The sequence below is a fragment of the Hemicordylus capensis genome, chromosome 17 (assembly GCF_027244095.1).
Source record: "Hemicordylus capensis ecotype Gifberg chromosome 17, rHemCap1.1.pri, whole genome shotgun sequence".
Lineage (NCBI taxonomy): Eukaryota > Metazoa > Chordata > Lepidosauria > Squamata > Cordylidae > Hemicordylus > Hemicordylus capensis.
Genome location: NC_069673.1, coordinates 9606528 through 9618529, shown reverse-complemented (window position 1 = coordinate 9618529; position 12002 = coordinate 9606528). Strand labels below are relative to the sequence as shown.

General features: G+C 49.3%; 1 protein-coding gene and 1 non-coding gene across 2 annotated transcripts in view; one reads left to right on the top strand and one right to left on the bottom strand.

The window, feature by feature from the left end:
- Nucleotides 1–7296: 7296 nt before the first annotated feature.
- On the bottom strand, nucleotides 7297–7389 carry TRNAR-UCU (transfer RNA arginine (anticodon UCU)). Its single transcript has 2 exons — nucleotides 7353–7389; nucleotides 7297–7332 (listed from the first exon to the last, which is right to left on the bottom strand). It is a non-coding gene; the product is annotated as a tRNA-Arg (tRNA).
- A 910-nt stretch (nucleotides 7390–8299) lies between these two features.
- Nucleotides 8300–12002, top strand: part of SLC27A4 (solute carrier family 27 member 4) — a 45052-nt gene continuing 41349 nt past the window's right edge. The window contains exon 1 of the mRNA XM_053282315.1: nucleotides 8300–8437. The gene's annotated coding sequence lies outside the window, so the exon portion shown is untranslated. The remainder of the gene's footprint in view (nucleotides 8438–12002) is intronic.

The window sequence follows — 12002 nt, the reverse complement described above, 5'->3', positions numbered from 1 at the left end:
AAATGCAGAGCGAAGGGCATCAGAATCAGGATTGGATGGCGTCTTTGGTTCAGGATTTGTTAGTATTGATCTTTCTCTCTCTCCCTCCCTTTCTCAACCAGTTTGTGGAATTCCAAATTTTCTTTCTTTCTTTCTTTCTTTCTTTCTTTCTTTCTTTCTTTCTTTATAGAGTGGCCATGCCCCCCGGAAATTCCAGGTGTCACCTGAATTTTAAGCATCTCACCCAGATGGCTTAGCCCACCCAGATTCGCCCAGATTTCAGCTTTTTCCCTTTTCTTTTCTTTTCTTTTTTTAAAAGCTGAACTCTAGCCTTTGTAGAAGCAGAGTTATGGAGCAAAATGTGCAGTCACTCTTCTGTTCAAAAAATATTTTCAAGCCAATTTACGTAATATGCAAATCAGGCTCCCGGATTTGGAAAGCCAGAATAGGGCATCTTCCTTCCTTCCTTCCTAGGAACATAAGAAGCTGCCATATACTGAGTCAGACCATTGGTCTATCTAGCTCAGTATTGTCTTCACAGACTGGCAGCAGCTTCTCCTTCTTCTCTCTTTTTCTCGCCGCCCCCACTCTCCCTCCCCAGTCTCCTTTCCTCCATATCTCTTCCTTCCCTTTCTTTTCCTTCCCTTCCCTCCTTCCTAGAAAAAAAACCCCATATCTTGTCCTTCCGGACCAAGGCTGCTGGAAGTACCGTGAGGCCATCGAAGGCAAGGTGCCAAACACTTCCTTGCCCACCCCCCTGGTTGGGGGCCAGCCCCCTTTCCAAACCACCTTTGCAGGCTTTGAAAGTGGCATCGGGGCTTGTGTGAACAAGCCTAGTTCCCGGTCAACAGGGATGCTTTGAGTGGATGCTCTCCTCTGTGGCAAATGGTCCAATGGACTGGTCTCCATTGCGTTGACTTCTTGAGATACCTGAGGGCAAAGGTGTCTCTCCACTCCCATTCACCAAGCCTCTTTGCCTGTCTTGTTCTGCAACTTCTGCTCCTCCCTGTACCCCGCCCCGGGCCAACCCTCCTCGTGACGTCTGCACCCACTTCCCAAAACTGGGCCATAAGTCATACCCATGGAAAGCAGATGTTGAGCTTCCTTTCCTGCGTTTATAGGATCAGGTTCCTTGGGAGGAAAGAGGAGCAAAGGATTATGGGATCCCAGTAGAAAAGGTGACATGCCCAGGTTGGATCTGGACAAATGTACGGCCTGAGCCGATATTACCAGCGTGGTGTAGTGGTTAGAGTGCCGGACGAGGCCCGGGGAGACCCGAGTTCAAATCCCCCTTCAGCCATGAGACTTGCTGGGTGACTCTGGGCCAGTCACTTCTCTCTCAGCCTAACCTACTTCACAGGGTTGTTGTGAGGAGAAACTCAAGGATGTAGTACACCGCTCTGGGCTCCTTGGAGGAAGAGTGGGATAGACAATGTAAAATAATAATAATAATCACGAGGGTGCAGTTGCACAAGTCGGCGCTGTTACTTTCAAAACAATTTCAGCTGTGAAGACATAAAGAAAGGACTGCTGGATCAGACCAAAGACTTAGGAACACAGGAAGCTGCCATATACTGAGTCAGACCATTGGTCTATCCAGCTCAGTATTGCCTACCCAGACTGGCAGCAGCGTTTCCAAGGTTGCAGGCAGGAGTCTCTCTCAGCCCTATCTTGGAGATGCTGCCAGGGAGGGAACTTGGAACCTTCTGCTCTTCTCAGAGCAGTCCCATCCTCTAAGAGGAATATATTCCAATGCTCACACATGTAGTCTCCCATTCAAATGTGGACCAGGGCAGACCCTGCTTAGCAAAGGGGACAAGTCCTGCTTGCGACCACAAGACCTGCCACGGAACCTGGAAGTAGCTAGCCATCAAGACCAGTTGCCGCTGACAGACCCATCCTCCCAAAAACAGTTCTTGTGAATTGTTACTCATGCGTCCTGTGACTGGGATGTACCACTATTCTCAGCTCCCCACCTGCCCCTTTTCTAGCTGTTCCCACAGCCATGTTGGGCAAATGAACTTGCTCCAGTTCCATTGCTGAATGGGATTCAGGGGACATTTACATGGAACTGATGCTTTTGGATAAAGGGAGGAGAGCTGGTCTTGTGGTGGCAAGCATGAATTTGTCCCCTTTGCTAAGCATGGTCTGCCCTGGTTTGCTTTTGAATGGGAGACTACATGTGAGTGCTGTAAGAAATCCCCCATAGGGGATGGGGTTGCTCTGCGAAGAGCATCTAGGTTCCAAGTTCCCTCCCTGGCAGCATCTCCAAGACAGGGCTGAGAGAGACTCCTGCTTGCAGCCTTGGAGAAGCCGCTGCCAGTCTGTGTAGACAATTCTGAGCTAGATGGACCAATGGCCTGACTCAGTATTTGGTCGCTGCCTATGTTCCTACAGCTTAATCTTCTATTGGCTTCACCAAGGCTCAAGCACCTTGAGAGGAAGATGCACTGATTTTTAGGCTTTGATGATTTTCTGCTACATTTTTTAAAATGCATGTGATTTCTAGCATTGTTAGAATACATCATGTGGGAAATAGCTTTCAGGTTTCAATAACAGAGTCTGTTTCAGGCTGATTTGGCACTCAGGCACATTGCCGTATTTCCTCAGAAGTGGGTGAAGATCTGCCAGTCCCGTCCCTCTGGTTTTGTTACAGTATCGTGACTAATAACTTGCTCCACAGAATCGATTTTATTTTGAAATCTTTAACAAGCCGGCGGGCAATCATTTGAAGCTATTAGAATTGATAGCTCCTGTTTCTTTCCTGTGCAGACTTCAAGGCAGTGAGATATAAAACAGCTGTGGTGATTCTGTTGTTGTTGTTGTTAATTTTATTTTGTAACATTCGAGGAAGAAGCATTGCTTTATATGTGCTTACATGGAAACTGAGAGAGTTTTCTGAATTCTTCTTGGATGTATGTGTGAAGATTGGAATAAAAGCTTGTTTGGAACCAGAGAACCTCGTTATTTTGTTTTGTAAAATGGAAAATCATAACAAAAACCCAAACAATTCTAAGTAGAACTAATGGAGCCTGCTTTCAGCTTCTCTGGACATGACAGTTAAGTAGGACCTTCTCCCATCTGTGAACTTGGTTTGTATTTGTCAGCTTGGGATGTTGTCTGTACCTTGAGTGCTGCCATCTTGGATCAACATGGCAGATTGGCAAAAAACACCAGCACCACCATAGCTAGAAGCATTCTTTTGCACCCTGCTTCCACGTGCTGTGAATTTGGTTTGTATCAGACTGTCATAATATGGGTTACCACGGGTGTTGTCTATCACCTGAATGACTTGCATCTTGAACCAACATGGTAGAACAGCAGAAAATACCCCTGATAGGATTCCTACCCCCTTTCATGTGCTATGGTTTGTGGATTGTATCGGATTATGTCATGCGATTTGTATTGGATTATAAATGCAAAGGTTATTAGAGGGACACATGCGTGCATGAGAGCCTTAAAGACCCTTCTTTTTATCCCGGCTTTTAACGATATCTAGTTTTAATTGTAATTTTAATCTGCTTTTAATTGGTTTTTTAAATTTTTAAATTTTAATTAGCATGTATTTCTGATTTTTAGTGTAAACAGCCCTGAGCCATTTTAGGAAGGGTATAAAAATTGAATTAATTAATTAATTAATTAAAGCCTTAGCTTTTCTAAGGTATGGGATTTTATTTTTTTTAAAACTCCTCTTCAGGAGGTACACTCAAGGCTGGCTTATGACCTGCTGAGGCCCTATGTTATGTCAAGCTTAAAAGGCCTCATAGAGCATTAAAAACAAATTAGGATTCCAACAAAAAGGAAAATGACAATGGAAATAATAAAGCTTTACGTTAACTTGGTGCAGACGCAACAGACAAACTAACCATCTAACAAAAACCCTTATCTTGCAATAAGCCTCTTTGCATTAGAAATACCTTTAAATGAGAACACGTGATGTAAAACTAGAACAAAAAGTATCTTTAAAAGTTCAGAGGCCCTCCTAATGTGGGGCCCTAATTCATAGCCTACTTAGCTTGTGCCTAAATGCGGCTCTGTGAATAAGAGTGTACTACCTGGGTACAGGGGAATGGAAGCGCACCAGCAAGCTCAGCAACCATGCCCAGGGCTCCCCCCAAGTATACAAATACAAGAGATATTTATATACCACATTTCAACAAATGTTCCCCAAGTGGTTTACATAGATATAAATACATAAAATAGCTCCCTGTCCCCAAAGGGCTCACAATCTAAAAGGAAGGAAAAGAAACATAAGATAGACACGAGCAACGGCCACTGGAGGGATGCTGTGCTGGGGATGGATAGGGCCAGTTGCTCTCCCCCTGCGAAATAAAACCATTTTTTAAAAGGTGCCTCTTTGCTCAGTTAGCAGCAGACTTGTGTACAGGCTGGGAAGAGTTTCTGCCCATGATCCGGCATTAGGAGGCAAGGCTAGCCAGAATGCCTGTTTCCCCCTGTACCCAGTACAGGCAGTAACTATTTTCCTAGGATCCAGACCCTACCTGTCTGCAGCCCGGTATGGTCGCTTTTGATGCTAGTAAAAAGTGAGGCCCACCCAAAAGCCATGAACTACAAAGGACAGCAGCGGTTTTGTGCTGTTTCCTTGCAATGCTGAAATGCATACAATATAGAAGGTGGAAGATTACTCATGAGTAAGCATGTAAATATAATGGCGCTGCCTTGCCTCTGTTTCCTTTACATCCCACTGTTTCCCTTTCCTTCCCTCTCTTCCTTCTGTTCTTTGCCCCATTGCCAAAATATAGATTGGATGCTCTGTGGGGGAAATATTGTAGAATTTAGGGTTCAAGGGCACCTCAGAGGTCTTCTAGCCCAACCCTCCGCTTGGTGCAGGAAATTGCTAGAGTGTCCATGACAGATCAGCCTCCCCCAGCGACTAACCTGTGCTGATTGATGCAGAGGCGTAACTAGGGAAAACGGCGCCTGGGGCAAGCACTGAAATTGTGCCCCCCCCGCCGCGCCTCCCCCGCCACCGCCACCGCCCCCCCCACATACATCTGACTGGAACACATGTGTTTTTTCCTCACAACAACCCTGTGAAGTTGGCTTGAATCTCAAACAACAGAATTATGATGCAATGATGATACACACTACATCAAGGTTGACTCAGCCTTCCATCCTTCCGAGGTCGGTAAAATGAGTACCCAGAATGTTGTGGGGCAATATGCTAATCATTGTAAACCGCTTAGAGAGCTTCGGCTATAGAGCGGTATATAAATGTAAGTGCTATTGCTAGTGCTATTATACTTAGGTTTTTCCTCACAAGCAACAACCCTGTGGAGTTGGCTTGTATCTCAAACAACAGAATGATGATGCAATGATTGATGATACACACCACATTATACTTAGGTTTTTCCTCACAAGCAAGAGACAATCTCCAAAGGTCCTGGCATATAACCCCCTCCCCCATTTTTCTTGCCAAACTTTGTGTCTTTAGCAGGATACCACAGGCACTTGTTAAAGCTAACACTGCAGGTTCTTCTGAGATGGAGCTGTTATAGGAGCACTTCAGCGTAAACTGAGATCACAAGGCAAGCTTTCACAGTGCAAAAACGAGCATGCCAGCAAGCAGAACTCATGGTAAAACTCTCTTGAAACACCTTGTAACAATGCACAGGCAGCTATGTTACACTGCTTGAGTCAATTCACACTGCTCTACTACCCAGGCTGTGGGAATTGACTCTCAGTTCCATATACATGCATGCATTTAAGATTGAGTGCCAAAGAATCTTTATGATTGTTTTTCTTTCTTTTGGGGAGGAGAGAGGAGCGTATAATGCAAACATTAATACCTGTTAGGCACCTGAGAACCATAGTTGGGCAGCTAAATAAAAGCCTGATTCTTTAATATGTTTTTCCCCCCACATGTGGCTTCTGTAGTTTTTGCAACTCATTCAATTTCTCACCCTGACACTTGGTCTGCTGCTTCCACCTGCCCGCCGCTGAATCCTTTATTCTGTGCGGGTGTCCGTGTGTGTCCTCGTCGTCCTGCCTGCGCCTGCTGCAGTGCAGCCCCAGCCCCAGCAACCTCCGCGACGGCGACGGCGCCACCACATGCAGGCAAACAGAGGAGGACGGACACACCGCACGCATGCACAGCGAGACTCGGCACATCGGCCGAGTCGCACATGCGTGCATCACTGACTAGAGACCCTCTGGCTGGCAAGCCACTAGAGGGCCTCTTTCTGGCTGTTCCAGACTAAGCGAGCGACACAGCGAGCGAGCCTCAGCCAAGGGCAGGCGCAGTGAGCAGCATGAAAGGCGCCCGCCGCCAAGCCAGGCCACTGACTTGCCGCAAGCAAAGCAATGGGGTGGGCACGGGCGGGCAGGCGCAGTGAGCAGCATGAGTGGCGCCCGCCGCCGCCAAGCTAGGCCACTGACTGGCCACCAGCAAAGCAATGGGGGGTGCGGGCGGCGTGGAAGGGACCGCTCGTGGGGGAGTGGGCACCAACGCGCTCCCTTGACTGCTGCAGCGCTGCCACACTGAGCAGGAGAAATTTGTATTAAAAAATTTTAATAAAAAAATTTGGTCATGGCGGCGCCCCCCATGTGACCTGAAAAGATGGCGCCCGGGGCACGTGCCCCCCCTGCCCCCCCTATAGTTACGCCTCTGGATTGATGGATTAAGTGCCATCGTCAAGTCAATGTCAATTCTTAGCGACCCCATAGAGAGATTCTCTCCAGGATGATCTGTCTCCCACTTGGCCTTTCAGGCCTCTCAGTGGCGCATTCATTGCTGTCGTCATCGAGTCCATCCACCTTACTTACTGCTGTTCGTCCTCTTCTTCTCTTTCCTTCAGTATTTCCCAGCATGATGGACTTCTCAAGGGAGCTGGGTCTTCGCATAATGTGTATGCAGAGCAGTGGTTCCCAACCTTAGATGATTTTGGACTACAGATCCCATCGCCCACTGTGTCTGGGGATGATGGGAGTTGTAGTCCAGCACCATTAGGGGACCCAAGAGTGGAGCCACTGCCTCAGGGACACGGATGGGGGCTATAACATTAATTATTTAATACAGACTCCCATTCTAATGTAGTTTCCTAAAACTAAATTACTTTTGGTTCCTAAAAGTAGTTTTGGGCAAGCACGGTGTGTTTCACAGCAACCCCTGAAGCTAAAAGGGCAAGGTGAGGCACCCAAAAACACAAACCCTTCATTTTTAGCTTAAATCTCTGGCGTTGTTTTGTTTTTTAAAAATATATAAAGTTTACTTTAGCAAAGTTTGCTAAAGTTACCAGGACGCTGAGCTCTTTTTTAAATTTTGCTGCCGCTTTTGTTAGGCATCGATCCAAAACGCGACTCTGGTGGGACTCGAACCCACAACCTTTGAATGACTCCACCAGCCACCGATCTAGAAGTCCAATGCGCTATCCATTGCGCCACAGAGCCAGCTGCCTGTCTGGGGATGATCCTCCCCGTCCTTTCCTTTGACCTCCCTCCTTCGGCACGAGGAGCAGCTTTAACTCCGGGAAGCTGTTGATCTGATTAGCGGTCGGGCCCTTCGCCTGGGGAAGGAGGATTGCTCGGCTGCTCCGTCTCCTCTTCCCGCAGCTGCCTCTCCCTCTTCCCGCAGCCGGAGCTGCTGCGCCGCCGACTTTGCAAAAACCTCCCGTTTTTCCCCCTTTTGCAACTTTCTCTTCCTCTAACTTGGGGGCACACGAGGGGCAAAGGGGCGCGCTGGGCGGGCAGCCGAGGAAGGATGCCCAACCCTGGGGGGCGGGATCATGGGAACCGCCAGGATCCTCTCGGGCAAGGAGGAAAGGCCGTTGCCACGATGGGGCAAGGGGAGCGCCAGGTGCGAGAAACGACCCACCCAGGGAGAGAGCGCGGCTCCAAGCGAGCACACGGACGCGCGTCCTTCCACCGCCACGTGTGATCAGGGGGACAAAAGACTACACTTCCCGGGGTGCTTTGCGGGCGCCCTGCGCTGCGGCGCCCCCTGGAGGCGCCCGTTGGCGTGGCAGGGCTCCTGCAGCAGCATCGGTTTGGGAGGCGTTTGCGGGTTGCTGGGCTGGATTTCTCTTCCTCCTCCTCCTCCTCCTCTGGCTATTCTCATGCAAAAGGGAGGGCAGCAGCGCAGGTGGAAGGAGGAGGGGACGGACGTGCCTAAGCCAGGAGGAGCCGCCCGGGCTGATCAGGCGATCTCGGCTTTGCAGGAGGAGGCGGAGGCAGGAGGGCGCCGAGCGGATCCTTTGCGTCTGACAGCTGCCTGGACGGCGGGCGCCGGCAGATCGCTTCCTCCGCGGGCGTAGCAACCCCCATGCGGCGCTGAATCGGTGACCGGCCGGCCGGCCAGCCCGCCGGGAGGGGCGGAGCGAGGGAGGCTGCAGGGCGGGCGCGCCGCTGAGAGGCGTGGATCCGCCGCACATCTGGAGAGGAGGCGAGCCAGCTGTGGCGGGCGCTGGAGAGAGCAGGGAGGCTGGGGGGCGGAGAAGGGGTAAGTGCGGGGCGCCCCGGCGCCGGAGCATCCTCAGTGCTGCCGAAGCATCCCCAGGCTGGCTGGGTCCTTTTGGATGCCGAGCTGCTCCGGATCCCAGCTGATGCTGAGCAATGCATCCACGCAATGGATGGAAGGCATCCAGGGGGAGAGGGGTGGGGGAAGGATTTCCTCCAGGGGCCACTCATGGGGCGGGGGGAGGCTGCAAAGGAAACCAACAAAAAAAGCCAGTGACCTTCTTTTCTCCTTTGTGCGCGCACGCACACACACACACACACACACACACACACACACACACACTCACACTCACTCACTGCTTGCCTTTTCCTAGCTCTTCAGCAATGCAGGATCAGAAAGCCTAGCAGGCTGGAGATTGTGCTTGTGCTTGTTTACTCAGAAGGAGACCTGGTGGTGTGCAAGTGGGGCTGGCTCCAAAAAGCATCGGGCTGGGCTGTGATGATGATGATGGTGGGGGGGGGGCGGCCCTGGTTTTGTGGCATCAATGGGCTGTGATAGGCCCTCCCCGCCGCATGCGAAGGACCCTTTTGAAAATCTCCTGGATCATTCTGTAGCATTTGATGGGAGTCCATTTGGGGAGGTGGACAGGGAGAGAGATGGAGAGGGGAAGATTTCTGACAGTGAGGGCTGCTGAATCTTGCCTGTCGATTTACGCCATTGCTCCCTTTAAAAAATGATGATGATGATGATGATGATTTACGGTTTGTGCGAAGGAATGGGTGTATTTTGTGGCTGGGGGTGCGACTGCTTGAAAATAACAGCGCCTCATAGTCAATCTCTGGGTTCCCCTCCCTAGTATCCCATGCATATAAAATAACCGCTGTCTTTTTAAGCCTATCTATCGCTGCTTGAAACAGGGTGGGAAAAGATGATCATTTTGTTGTCCCTCTGGCTGCCCGCAAAGGCCCGGGATGCCTTCTCTGCAGCATTTGGGTTGCCTCCGAAAACCGACCAAAAAAGAAAAAAGAAAGAAAGTCCAGCAAGGTGCTGGCTGCGATCCAGACGAAATCACTCCTGAGTGGTCCTGTTGGAATCAAGGAGGCCTTTAGGATCATCACTGCTGAGTGACTTAGGCTGGGGAAAGGGAGGATCTGCGTTTCTTGCAGAGAAGCGTCTTTTTTTCTAGGAAAAATTCGGGAAACGTACTGTTTGGGGTGCAGTGAAGAATTCTGGTTTTGCACTGAGTTCCGGGGACTGGCACCTTTCACCTAGCTGGCTTCCAGAGCTAAACAGGGAAGTGAGTGGGCCAACATATTTTAATTGGGATGCTCTTTCAACACTCGCTTATCTCCCAGCTGCACAAGCTGTCCTTGTGTTGCATTGCTGTGGGTGATTGCAAGCGGGTGGATGCCCAAACGGCAGGCAGCCTCGGGTAAGGATATCACCACCCTGGAGAAGTTTTGCTCTATTGTGTGTCTCTTTTCTTCCCAAGCGACATCTTTTACTAACCGGAGTGAGAAAGAAGAGCTCGGGCTTTGGCAGACTCGGAATGCAGTCCCCGTGGTGTTAGGAACATAGGCAGCTGCCATATACTGAGTCAGGCCATTGGTCTATCTAGTTCAGTATTGTCTTCCCAGACTGGCAGCGGCTTCTCCAAGGTTGCAGGCAGGAGTCTCTCTCAGCCCTATCTTGGAGATGCTGCCAGGGAGGGAACTTGGAACTCTGCTCTTCCCAGAGTGGCTCCATCCCTTGAGGGGAATTTTTATTTTATTTTATTTTATATCCTACAGTGCTCACACTTCTAGTCTCCCATTCATATGCAACCAGGGCAGACCCTGCTTAGCTAATAAGCTGCCTCCTACCTACTAAGTCAGACCATTGGTCCACCTAGCTCATCATTGTCTACACTGACTGGCAGCAGCTCTCCGAGGTTTCGGGCAGGGGTCTTTCTCAGCTCTACTGGGAGATGCTGCCAGGGACTAAACCTGGAACTTTCTGCATGCAGAGCAGTTGCTCTTACCCAGAGTGATGGGCTCACCCCCATAGGGGGTAATGTAAAATAAATAAATAAATAGGGTCCAGCCTAGCTTATTTTACCAGGAATGAGCCGTCGCTCAGTAGTGGAACACATACTCTCCATAGAAACAGTCCCAAATCCGTCTCCCTTTAAAAAGCTGTCAGGGAGTTGCGTTGGGAAAAAGCTGCTGCCAGTCAGAGTCTAGACACTGGGGGAACGACAGCCAGTCAGAGTAGTTGGACTGGGCTAGATGGGACCCATGGTTTGACTTGGTACAAGGCAGCTTCACAGATTGATATTTTACCCTGGCAACCGGCCATAGAATCCACTTGCAATGGTGATTTGTTGGTTGAGCCCAGAATTTCTGCAGTTTGATGCATGCACAGATTCTGCTGATTGTGATCTCTGGCCTTCTGTGTAATGTTGCAAGGATTTTGAAATTCTGAATATAAGGAGTGGGTGTGGCAAAATAAGGGCCATGTGGAGTGTGGAAAAGAGCCTAGACCTGCTATTAACATAATACATAAGTGTCCAGCCTAGCATATTTTACCAGTGATGAGCCAGATCAATCTCCCTTTAAAAAGACTTCAGTAACTGCACTGGGAAAGAACCTAGACCTTGGAGTGCTGCTGCCATTCAGAGCTCAGACTTTTGGAGAGATGCTACCAGTCAGAGCAGACGGCACTAGGCTAGGGGGTGAACAGTCTTTCTCGGTGCAAGGAAGCTTCATATATTGATCTGTTATAATAATAATATAATATAATATATTGATCTCTTACCCTAACAACCAGCCCTAGGACCCACTTGCTGCGGGGATTTTCTGCAGTATTATGCGTGCACAGAGGATGGTGATTGTGATTTTAGGCCTCCTATGTAATGTTCACCTTCAGTGGTGCAGTGGGGAAATGCTTGGCTAACAAGCAGAAGGTTGTGGGTTCAAATCCCTGCTGGTACTCTATCAGGCAGCAGCGATATAAGAAGATGCTGGAAAGCATCATCTCAGCCTGTGTGGGAGGAGGCAATGGCTAACCCCTCCTGTATTCTACGAAAGAAAACCACAGGGCTCTGTGGGCGCCAGGAGTCGGAATCGACTCGACGGCACACTTTACCTTTACTTTATGCAATGTTGCGAAGATTTCAAAATTCTGGCGGTAGGGAGAGGGTTTTGAAAAATAAGGGCCAAGTAGGATGTGGGAAAGAGCCCCTACCTGTTGTTAAAATGAGACATGGGTGTGAAAACAGACAACATGGTTATGACTGCTCTTATTATTTTATCTTTATTATTTATTATCTTAGCGGTTGCTTTTAGTAGGCTGTGAGGGATGGGATACATTGGCTTGTATTTGAGGGAGTTTGAGTATTTGATTAAAGGTGAGGTTTGAGGAGAGCTGGTTTTGTGGTAGCAAGCACGACTTGTCCCCTTAGCTAAGCAGGGTCCACGCTGGTTGCATATGAATGGGAGACTAGAAGTGTGAGCACTGGAAGAGATTCCCCTTAAGGGTTGGAGCCGCTCTGGGAAGAGCATCTAGATTCTAAGTTCCCTCCCTGGCAGCATCTCCAAGCTAGGGCTGAGAGAGACTCCTGCCTGCA